The following is an 11,556-nucleotide window of genomic DNA, read 5'->3' on the forward strand; positions in this document are numbered from 1 at the left end:
CCTTGGCACTAGGAAAATTATAGCCAATGTTAGATGAATCTTAACTAAAAGCAGAGCATATCAGAGGAATGTCTATCTGTGTTTCATTGATTATGCAAAAACATTTCACTATGTGGAACACAATAGATTGTGTCTAACTCTAAGAAGAATAGGAATCCTAGAACACTTGATTTGCCTATGCAAAACCTATACTTGGACCAGGAGGTAGTCTTCAAAATAGACCAAGGAAAGACTGCATGGTTTTAAATCAGGAAAGGTGTATATAAATAATATATCCTGTCTCCATAGCTTTTCAATCTATATGAAGAACAGGTTATCTAGGTGATGGGCATTATGAAGAGGAATGTGTCATCAAGATTGGATGAAGACTCATCAACAACCTGAGTTATACAGATGCTACAACTTTGCTTGCTGAAATGGAGACATTTGCTGCAAAACGTCAAGAACTACGGGCTTCAATATGGAATTAAGATCAACATCAAAACAAAGAAAACTGAGATTCTCAACATAGGACCAGTTGGCAGTTTCATGATAGACAATGAAGAGTTTGAGATTGGTAAAAGCTTCAGTTGTTTTGGCTCTACAATCAACAACCTTTGTACCAGCAGCCAGGAAATGAAAAGCAAATTACATTGTGAAAATCTGCTGTCAGGGACCTCTCTAGAGTACTGAAGAGCAATGATGTCAGTCCGGAGACTAATGCATCCTTGAACCAGGCCATGGTCTTCGCAATTACTTGCTATGCTTCAGGTAGCTGGACAATGACTAAGCATGATAGAAGTGGTGCCTTTGAGTTGTGGTGCTGGAGAAGATTATTGAATTTAGCATTAACTGCTGAAAGAACAAACAGATCCATACTGGAGAGGCTGGAACCAGGCTGCTCCTTGGAAATAAAGATTTTGAAGCTCTCTCTGTCTGACGTATTTTGGGCATGTTGCAAGGAGAGACTAGTTCTTGAAGAGGGATATCATGCTTGGGAGGGTGGAGGGATAATGCAAAAGAAGAAGATCCTGGATGGGACGAGTTAACTCAGTGTTTGGTGTAATAGAGGTAAATGTGTCAAAGATGATGAAATTGGCTTAAGGTAGCAGGTTTCAGAGTTGTTTTACATAGGTTTGATGTAAGTACAAGTTGACTAAAGAGAATATAACAACAATAACAACCATAAGTTCACTCCTCAATTTCAGCAATAAAGGTTGCATAATAAAAGGGGGTTTTTATTGTTGTTGTTGGTTTTTTGTTTTTTTTTTTAATTATACTAGTTTGTTTTTTAAAAACTAAAATACATTATTTTCCAGAACAGACACTTCCAATTTCCCTCAGTCCCCTACCCATCAAATTTAGCAACTCCATGATTAATCCCTCCTCCCCATGCATATCCTCAGCCCTGTGCTTCAAACCCCTACCCCCCCACCCCAATCCTTATACTCATTCTACAAGAATCCTTTTATACAATATTTGTTCTTGTGGGACTAAATTAGTTCCCTCAGCATAATGCTTCCAGCCCCTCCCAAATTAAGTAATAATTTACAAAATCATTGCTCCTGTGTTCTGAATGTATTGCATTGTGTGAATGTACAATGATTTCTTAATCCAATCATTTGTGGTTGGACATCAGGCTGTTTCCATTTTCTTGTAATGGTGAATAATGCTGCTATGAACCCTGGTGTACAAGTCTTTATTTGTGCCTCAATTCTCATTTTCTCAGGGAATATTCCAAGTAGTGGAATAGCTGGATCATATGGAATTTTGTATGTTCAGCTTTTTGAGGAAGCACCAAACTGGCTTCTAGAATGGTTGTACTATTTTACGATACCACCAACAATGTATAATTGTTCTTTTCCCTCCACATCCTCTCCAACATTTATTACTTGCAGCCCTGTTAAGCTTTGCCACTGTTATTGGAGTGAGATGGTACTTCTTGTGGTTTTGATTTGCATGTCTCCTATTGCAAGGGATTTTGAGCATTTCTTCTTGTGTATGTTTGCCATTCAAATATCTTTCTTTGTGAAAATCCTTTCCATGTCTTTTTCCCATTTTGTAATTGGGTTATCAGTCTTCTTCCTGTGGGGTCACAGGAGTATTCTATAAACTTTTATTTTGAGACTCTTGTCTGAGATGATATTATCAATTTTTTCCCCCCAGGGAGGAGGTTTTCTTTTCACCCTGTTGGTAAAAATATATTTATGCACACATGGGTTTAATCTTTAGAAGGGGACATTCATCAATTCTAGCCTCTTCAGATGCACCATAATTGATGGAGAAGAGATTGAGGTTGCTAGCAATTACCGAAGATAGGTTGTTTTTATTTCACAATCAGTTGAAGGTTGTTTGGGGTGTTTTTTGTTGTTGTTGTTGTTGCTGTGGGGTTTTTTTTAATTTAATTAACAAATAGTTTTGGGCTGGGAGTCCCTTCTTCAAACTAATTAGGACCTGGTAGATGAGGCTTGTCAAGTTCACAAAGATTCTCACCACTGGGCCAATTGGTAGCACCATATTAGATGGAGAAGAGATTGAGGTTGTTAAGAATTAAAGCTTGTTCAGCTCCACAATCAACCCTCTTGACACCAGCAGTCAGAAAATCAAAAGATGAATTGCGTCGGGAAAATCTGCTGTCATGGACCTCTCCAGAGTACTGAAGAGCAACAATGTCAGTCTAGATTAAAAAAATAAATAAATAAAAGAAATCCTTATGACATTTGACATACCAATGGCTTAACTTTCAGCATCACAGCAACCCACAAGTTATCTCAGTACAGTAAATTTATGGACAAGTGTTTTACCAATTGTAACAATTTATTTCCCAAATACCACAAACTGGCAATTTAGTTTGTGTCTTTAATATCAAATCAGGCTTCAAAACAGGCCTGAAAGCAGCAGGCCTGAGGGCCCAAACATTTATCACATAGTCCTACTCACACATACTAATTGCTTTAATCAAGAGGTTCCCAGCCCACATCAGATGTTAATCAAGTAAAAGAAAAAAAAAAGACCCACTTTCTCCAGCCCAGCTGCTTCAAACAAAAACTCCCAGCCCCCAAACAAATGTTAACTAAATTAAAAACTAAAACAAAACAACAAACCACTTGTTTCTTGGTCTAGATATAGATTATTCCTTAGAAAGGGGCATCATGCTTCAAAGAGTGGAAGGGTCAGCAAAAGAAGAGAAAACTCTCTATGAAATGGATTGACACAATTATTTTAGCAGTGAGCTCAGCTGTGACATAGATGGTAAGGATGGCACAGGATAAGACTGGATTCACTTATTTGTTAGGTTGCTATGCGTCATACTCAACTCGACAACACTTAATAATCAGAACAACATATAGTGTTTATATATGTTAATATATTTTATATATATTAATTCTATAAAATATAGAATTTATATGTTAACATATATTCAGATATGTTAATATGTGTTGTTTTAAAATTATTGATGTTAACACATATATTATTGAGCTTTTATGTTCTTATTATTTGCTATTTAAGCTTATTGTAGAGTTGTTTGTAAGAATATAATTTTATAAGTTCCAATGTTATAAATCAGTGGAAACAGAACAGCTACTATCTTGATCATTGGTTATTTTATTTTTTGAATGTAAATTTTCATTTTAATATCTTGATATTGTCATTTTTACTTTCTGTTGAGTTGGAATAAAGTCATACATAGCTGACCCTCCAGATTTTCAGAGGCAATAAATCACATGGGAGGTGATTGCCCATTTTACTCCCATGGACTGGATTAGAAATGTATGCCTTTGGGTTGGCAAGACAAGGTACCTACATCTATGGCTCCAGAGCTCCATAATATCGTGATAATATTTCCTCCATTCAAAACAACAGCAAAATGTCTACATTGGTGGTTTCCAAAAAAAAGCACACACACACAAAAAAACCCTCTCTACATTATCACAGTACAGAAATTATAATAGCATGCAGTGATTTATACAGCTGTTTTTCCAAATCTGTAATGTGAACTTTTTATATACTCCCAAATTACATAACCATGAGGATAAGAAACAAAACATAGAGATAATATTTCCATTAAATAAAGATTTGATAAGATCAAGTTTGAACATAGTATATCAATTGCTATACAGAGAAGAGCAATTTAAATTTTTAAAAGCTCTACAGGACAGTTACAAAATTTATCCTGTCTTTAGGAGACCATTTTATGTTAAAATCTGTCAAGAAATGAACTTATTCTAACAAAAACTATTGCCAATCTGCTCAAGCATTAACATAGAACAAAAAAAATAAATAAAATTAATTACAAATATGAATACTAAAATATCATTTTAGTATCATGATAACAGTATTAATATCTGAGGAAAAAATATATTCTGAAGTGTGGTGTCAGTAAATTACTTTACAACTTGGCTTTTGTATCTGTTGTATTAGCCCCTTCTAGGACTCTAGCTACCTTATTTTTGGACACGTGGTATTGCAAATCATCACTAACAATGGGACAAATATAAGAGAGAGCTTTCCACACTTGTTATTATTGTGGTTAAGTGACGTGGAGTTGTAGAAGACTCATAGTAACCATATGAATAAAAGACCTGAACACTTGTATATCTTTTATCATTCATCCAATTTCATAGTTTCTGGAGGCAAGCTATTTTGGAAGTGGATGTCACTCCTGCTTCCAAACTTGTTATAATTGGGAGCCCCACCATCATGGGTAACTAATATCACGTTTCCACACTAGAAAAATAGTAAAAAGATTATTAATTGACAGTTTGTGGAGATATTGTGAAGAGATTGTGAAGATCCTATGGCATGGTGTAACCTGAAAAAATTCTGGTAATGGAGCCAAAGTTGAAAGTCTTCATTCAGGACAAATGAATGAAGACCTAACTTAGGATTGCTATGAGACAAAGCTTGAAATTGAGGAAACCAGAGCTTTATTTGGAACCTAAATTTTCCTTTGTAGGCTGAGAAACTGGATGACTATTCGGGAAATTTTGTCAGATATTATTCTGTCTTAGGGCTGGTATTTCTTAAACCTGGACTTTCAGTAAACGGTAACATTTGTTTTTTCTCACTCTCCAACTTCCTTCGCTAATAAATCCCAAAAGAGTGATTAAGGTGAACATCGAACCAAATAATTCATAGAAATAGGAGTGGGATCCTAGAGGAGGCATGCCTGATCTTTAGTTAGTTTGAGTCAAGGGATGAGAGAGAAAGATGAACAACCTCCTCCCGTGTGATTAACTGCCTCTGAAAATCCACCAGAGAGTCAACTATGGGTTTGCTCCGACTCAGTGGATGTTACTGAGGGATGCAGTTCCCCTTTATGAAGTTAAACAGCCTTCTCATGTTACCACTGCTCCTTATACAATAATTAAACTTTTTCTAAACAAAACTAATTTCAAAGCCTTACATTTTTTACTTGCAAGAATTATAAAAATGAGTAAATTTTCTTTTCACTTTATTAAAGAGTTAAATTTATAGAATGCAATTTTCTCCTTTGTAATCTACTGCCCCTGAAAACCCACTGGAGAGTCAGCTATGGGGCAATTTTGTCACCCGTAAAGGAAGACAAGAATTACAATATATTGCAAATGGAAAGCTATGGCTGGAATGGGCCATATTATTTAACTCACCATACTACAGCTATCTATGCTTAAACGTAATTATTTTTTTGATGAAGGGATATGGTGAGAATAATGTAAATTGTTTACAGATTGATGTTTACAAATTAAAATGTTTGCAGATTTAAAAAAAAAATTCCTTTCAAACTCTCTGCTGAGGAGTCTAAATTTACTCATAGCTAACCTTCCAATGAGTTTTTATGGTGATAAATTGTGTGGAAAGATTAAAACTTCCAAAGATGCATACTGTTTGAGAGAGCAAAGCAACTCCCTACATATGAAGCTATTAGAACTCCCTTCTTTGACAATTACATAATTTTCTGTGATTTTTATGATCGGGCTTCAAAATTTGCTTACTAAGTTTATTATTAAAGTGTTAAGATCATTAACAACAACATTTATATTTTCCTACATTATTTTTCTTTTATACTTATCAAATAATATAGTATGTTGTATATTTTATTTCATGCTACAATCTCAATACTTGCCACTTTAAATATATATGTTGTTATGATCGAGTATTATGGTTAGCACAAGAATCCAGAATTAAGGTTGCATAGAGAAGTGTACTCGGGGTGGGGGGTGGCGGGAAGGGACATGGGAATTGTATACTAATGAAGGAATCTCTTTTCTTTTTTTTTTTTTTTTCTCTCTTCGGAGGGGGAAGTGAGCTGGTGTGGAGGGGTGGGAAGGGAGAAAATTGCGGCAATGAATGAATGGAAATCCAAAACCTCTGTAAAAAAATTAATAAATAAAAAATTATTTAAAAAAAAAGATATGTTGTTATTTGCTGTCAAGCATAACTCACAGTGGTCCTATGAACAATAGCTCTGAACCTTTTTCTATCCTAGGCCATCCTCATACTTCCTGACACACAGGAGCCCATTGCAGTGGTCACCGTATCAATCCACCTGGTTAAGGGTCTTCCTCTCCTTCATTGACCCTCCACCCTGCCAGCACCATGTCCATCTCCAAGGAGTAGCCTCTCCTAGCACTATGCCCAAAGTATGTGAGGTGAAGCCTCATCATTCTTGCCTTCAAAGTGCACTCCAGCTACATTCTGTTCAAGGCATATCAGTTCATTCTCTTGGCTGCCCATGAGATGTTCAGTGCTCTTCTCCTGTCAAAGGCTCAAAGGCAAACAGGATCCAGTAGACAGGCCTTTGTGTTTAGAAATTGATTGGGTCCTGCCCAAGGGTAAGCATTTAGCAAGGCACAGTTGGATCCTGGAGGGTAAGTAGGTTTTTGGGTTTTTTTAATTTACTTGAAAGCTGGGAATAAACTCTGTAGGGGTTTCTGATGGTATTAGCAATTAAATGTGAGTTCCTTGACTGTTTCTTACCTAGTTTACTACAATCAGCTGTGAGTGAAAAGTTGATTAATACTATCCAATTTCATTTGCAATTAGCTGGGGGTGAGATGCCTCTTTTGTAGGCAAATAGGAACCTGTGGGAGGGTCTTTGTATTTAAACTTCTGTTGGGTCCTGCCTGGGGGTAAGTGTTCAGCTTTGTACAATTAGCTACTAGAGGGTAAATGGTTTTGATTTACTTGAAAGTTGGGGGGGGGGTTGTAACCTGGGAATTTCTCATTGTGATAGCAATCAAGTGTGAGCTGATTAACTGTCTCTGATTTCTAAAAACAGGGCTTTAAAATCCCTATGAATAGTAAACAAAGAGGTAATTATATAAATATAAATATATATTAGAAGCATATATATCTATGATATTTATAGTTTCTTGATTTATAATTTATGAAAAAGAAAGGAAAACCCTCAACCAAGCAAGACATAGTAAATTCAGAATTGGCTCAAGTGTGCCAGGGACTGTGATAATGGCACACAATAAGCCACGGTTCATATTTGTTGGCCATAGGGTCACTAGCTCAATGGCAATGAATGAGTGACTTTTAATTTTATAGTTTATATTTTCAAGTCTATCATTATTCCTTTATAATAATAAAGGAATCCATGATTTCATATTTATTTATTTCTCTACTAGATCTTATATTTTAACACATTTATTGTAATATTTTATTCAACCTATATTTAACAGTTCAAATTTTATTCATGATATTGAGTTGTTTATATTTACTTGGGTTCTTATTTTACTTTTTTATGGTTTTACAAAAGTTTACAGAAAGGTTGGGTTTTCATTCATTCATGTTGCATCTGTCTTCCTTCAGATTGTTAATTGTCATGCATATAATTACTAATGATACATTCCTTTCAGTCCTTCCTCTTATCTGTTCTAGTGCAGTGTTTATTATCTATGCACTTTTATTCTGTGTTCTCCTCACCCCTTATGTTCAATCCTGTTTTATAACAGTAGTGTTATGGATTATTAGTACTTTGTGACTGAGATATTTTACTCAACGTAATGTCTTCCAGAATCACTCGTACTGTATAGTGTTTTATAAATTCACTGTTTTTAAAAGCTGTGTAATATTCCATTATGTAAATGTATCATAGTTTAGTTTTGGGGTGGGTTTTGGTGTTGTTGTTTTTTTGTTTCTTTGTTGTAATCCATTGATTTGTTTATGGGCATTTAGGCTATTTCCATCTTTTTGCTATTGTGAACAACAGCAATAAACTTGGGTGTGCACATATTTGTTTGAGCCATGGCTTCAGTTACTTTGTGGTATTTTCCCTGTGGGATAGCTAGATCAAATGGTATGTCTAGTTCCAAATGTTTGAGAAATCATCAGAACACATTCCATAGAGGCTGTACCTTTTTAAATATGTACCAGCAGTGAATGAAAGTTCTGATCACTCCATATCCTCTGCACAGCCTGCATTTTCTGTTTGCTGCCCTGTTTAATTTCTCTGTTGTTGCTGGGATGAGATGATAGCTCATTATTATTTTGATTTACATCTCTCTGACAGTGATGGATTTTTAACATTTCTTCATAAGTTTATTAGCCATCAGAATTTGTTATTTGGTGAAGTGCCTATTAGTTACAGTTCTTTTGCTTTTTCTTCTTGAGGTGTTAGAGTAACCTAAAAATTTTAGATAATCATCTCTTATTAGATATGCCATTGCCAAATTTCTTTTTCCCAGTCTGCGTGCTTCCTTTTTACTTTGTTAGAGACTTTTTTAAAACATATGTAGGGAATGATTTTTAGACAGTTCAATTACTCTATTTTATCTTTTCCTGGTTTATGTTTTGGAGTCTAGGCTGCATTAAAAACAAACAAACAAACAAAAAAACAGCATAATTTGTTTGTCATAATTTATTTTTCATCAACATTCACTGAGAATGAATAGCTATGAGAAAAGGATGCAATTCTGCCACACACTTTTCTTAATTTTAAAACCTTGCTTTGTTCAAGAAGCTGAACTCAATGAAGAAGAATGTAGGTGTTCTACCCAGCTCATAATATAAAGCACCACAGTTGAGTACCAAATTAAGGGGCCTTTATTAGATGGTGGCTAAGGGGGAGCTCATGCTCTAAATGACTTTTACCCCTAATGAATTCACACTCAAGACTTATAAAGAACAGACAAACAAACCAACCTGCAAACAAATAGATTAAGTTAAGCTTTCTTCTGAAAGATGTTGATCCTATTTTGGATAGCAAGTAAATTACAGAGCAGATAGCATCATGAGAGGTTAACAACTCTCCTGCAGGTACAAAAAACAAAACAAAACCCAAAAACAAAACAGAAAAACCCTGCTTTGTGGTTTCTGATGTTAATATAAAACATCTTTGTTTTGTCTTCTATATTCAATGAAAGAGAATATTAAGTTACACTAAGTTCAAGCTGAAATTAAGGAAAATTAAGTCAAATCCACAGGAACCAAAATTTGACCTTAAGTCTATCCCTCCTGAATTTCAAAACCATCTCCAGAACAGGTTTGAGGCCTTGAACACTAATGAGCGAAGACCAGAGAAGCTGTGGGAGGATGTCAAGAATATAATCCAGGAAGAATGCAGGGGGTAATAACAAAGACAGAGGAGGAAGAAAAGATCAAGATGGATGTCAGAAGAGACTCTGAATATTGCACTGTTGTTATGTGCCATCGAGTCACTTGCAACTCATAACGACTCTATGTACAACAGCCCTAAACTCTGCTCTGTCCTGTGCCAATTGCACCGTTTCTGATACACCCATTCCGATTACCCCAGTCACTGAATCAATCCACTTCATAGAGGGCCTCCCCCTATTATGCTGTCCCTCCACCCTACCAAGCATGATGTCCCTCTCCAAGGATCGGTTACTCCTTACAACATGTCCAAAGTATGTTAGACAGAGCCTCAGAATCCTTGACTCCAAGGAGCCACCCAATTTGACCTTTGCAGGATGAATCTGTTTTCCTAGCAGTCCATGGTACCCTCAATACTCTTCTCCAGCACCACAGCTCAAAGGCATTAATTCTCCTTCTATCCTCCTTAGTGATTGTCTAACTCTCTGGTGCATAACAAGTGATTGCAAAGACCATGACCTGTATCAGATGCACCTTAGTCTCCAGAGAGACACCATTGCTCTTCAGTACTTTGGAGAGATCCCTAACAGCAGACTGTCCCATCACAATACATCTTTTAATTTCCTGGCTACTGATGCCAAGAGTGTTGACTGTGGAGCCAAGCAAACTAAAGCTGTGAACAATCTCAACCTCTTCATCATCCACCCTGTAGCTGCCAATTGGCCCAGTGGTGAGAGTCTTTATCTTCTTGACATTGAGCCTCAATCCATATTGGAGGCTGCAGTCCTTGACCCTCTGCAGCAAGCGCTTCAGGTCTTCCTCACTTTCAGCAAGCAGGGCTGTGTCATCTGACTATCGCAGATTGTTGATAGATCTTCTACCAACCTTGACCTCACATTCCTCCTCATAGAGCCCAGCCTCCCAGATAATCTGTTCTGCATATAGGTTGGAAAGGTATGGAGACAGGACACATCCCTGGGGCATGCCCGTCCCAATTTTGAACCATGCAGTGTTTCCTTGCTCTGTTCTGACAACTGCCTCTTGGTCCAAGTATAGGTTTCCCATTAGCACGACCAAGTGTTTTGGGATTCCCATTCTTCTCAGAGTTGGCCACAGTTTGTATGATCCATACAGTCAAACACCTTGGCATAGCTAACGAAACACAGATATACATTCCTCTGGCATCCCCTGCTTTCAGCCAAGAGCCATCTAACATTAACTACAATATCCCTAGTACCATGACCCCTTCTACACCCAGACTCGACTTCTGGCAGTTCTCAGCTGATGTGTTGTTCTAGTAGTTTTGGGATAATCTTCAGTAGAATGTTGCTTTCATGTGAAATGAATGATACTATTCTATAGTTTCCACACTCTGTTGGCAATAAGCCAAAGCAAAACGGAAGAAATCAAGAAATTAAGAAGCTGGACAGAAGATTTGAAAGAGCAGCACAGGAAGACAAAGTAAAGCATTATAATGAAATGTGCAAAGAGCTAGAGTCAAAAAATCAAAGTGGCCAAATTCACTAAGTATTTCTTATGCTGAAGGAACTAAACAAGAAAATTTAAGCCTTGACTTGCAGTACATAAGGATACTTTAGGTAGAATGTTAAATGATCCAGGATATTAAAAGAAGATGGAAAAAGAAGAGTCACTGTACCAAAAAGATTTTGCTAACAAAGAAAAATTTTATGAAACAACGTATGACCATGACACAATGATGATGAAGGAAGAAATTTAAAGAATTTGCAGAAAACAAAGCCAGAGGAATTGACGGCATACCATTTGACATATTTCAACCAATAGATGTCCTGGATGTGCTTACCAAGTTGGGCCAAGAAATATGGCCAATTGATTGGAAGGGGTCTATATTTGTTCCCAATCCAAAGAAAGATGACCTGACAGAGAATGGATAATATCGAACAATATATAGAAAGGAATTGGCAGATACAGAGGAATTTAAAGAAATAACATATGAGCAAGAGCCTATGGTGATGAAGGAAGAATTTCAAGATGCTTTGAAGGAAATAGCAAAAA

This window comes from Elephantulus edwardii, unplaced genomic scaffold (genome assembly GCF_000299155.1).
Source record: "Elephantulus edwardii isolate Elephantulus edwardi_28Jun2011 unplaced genomic scaffold, EleEdw1.0 scaffold00107, whole genome shotgun sequence".
Lineage (NCBI taxonomy): Eukaryota > Metazoa > Chordata > Mammalia > Macroscelidea > Macroscelididae > Elephantulus > Elephantulus edwardii.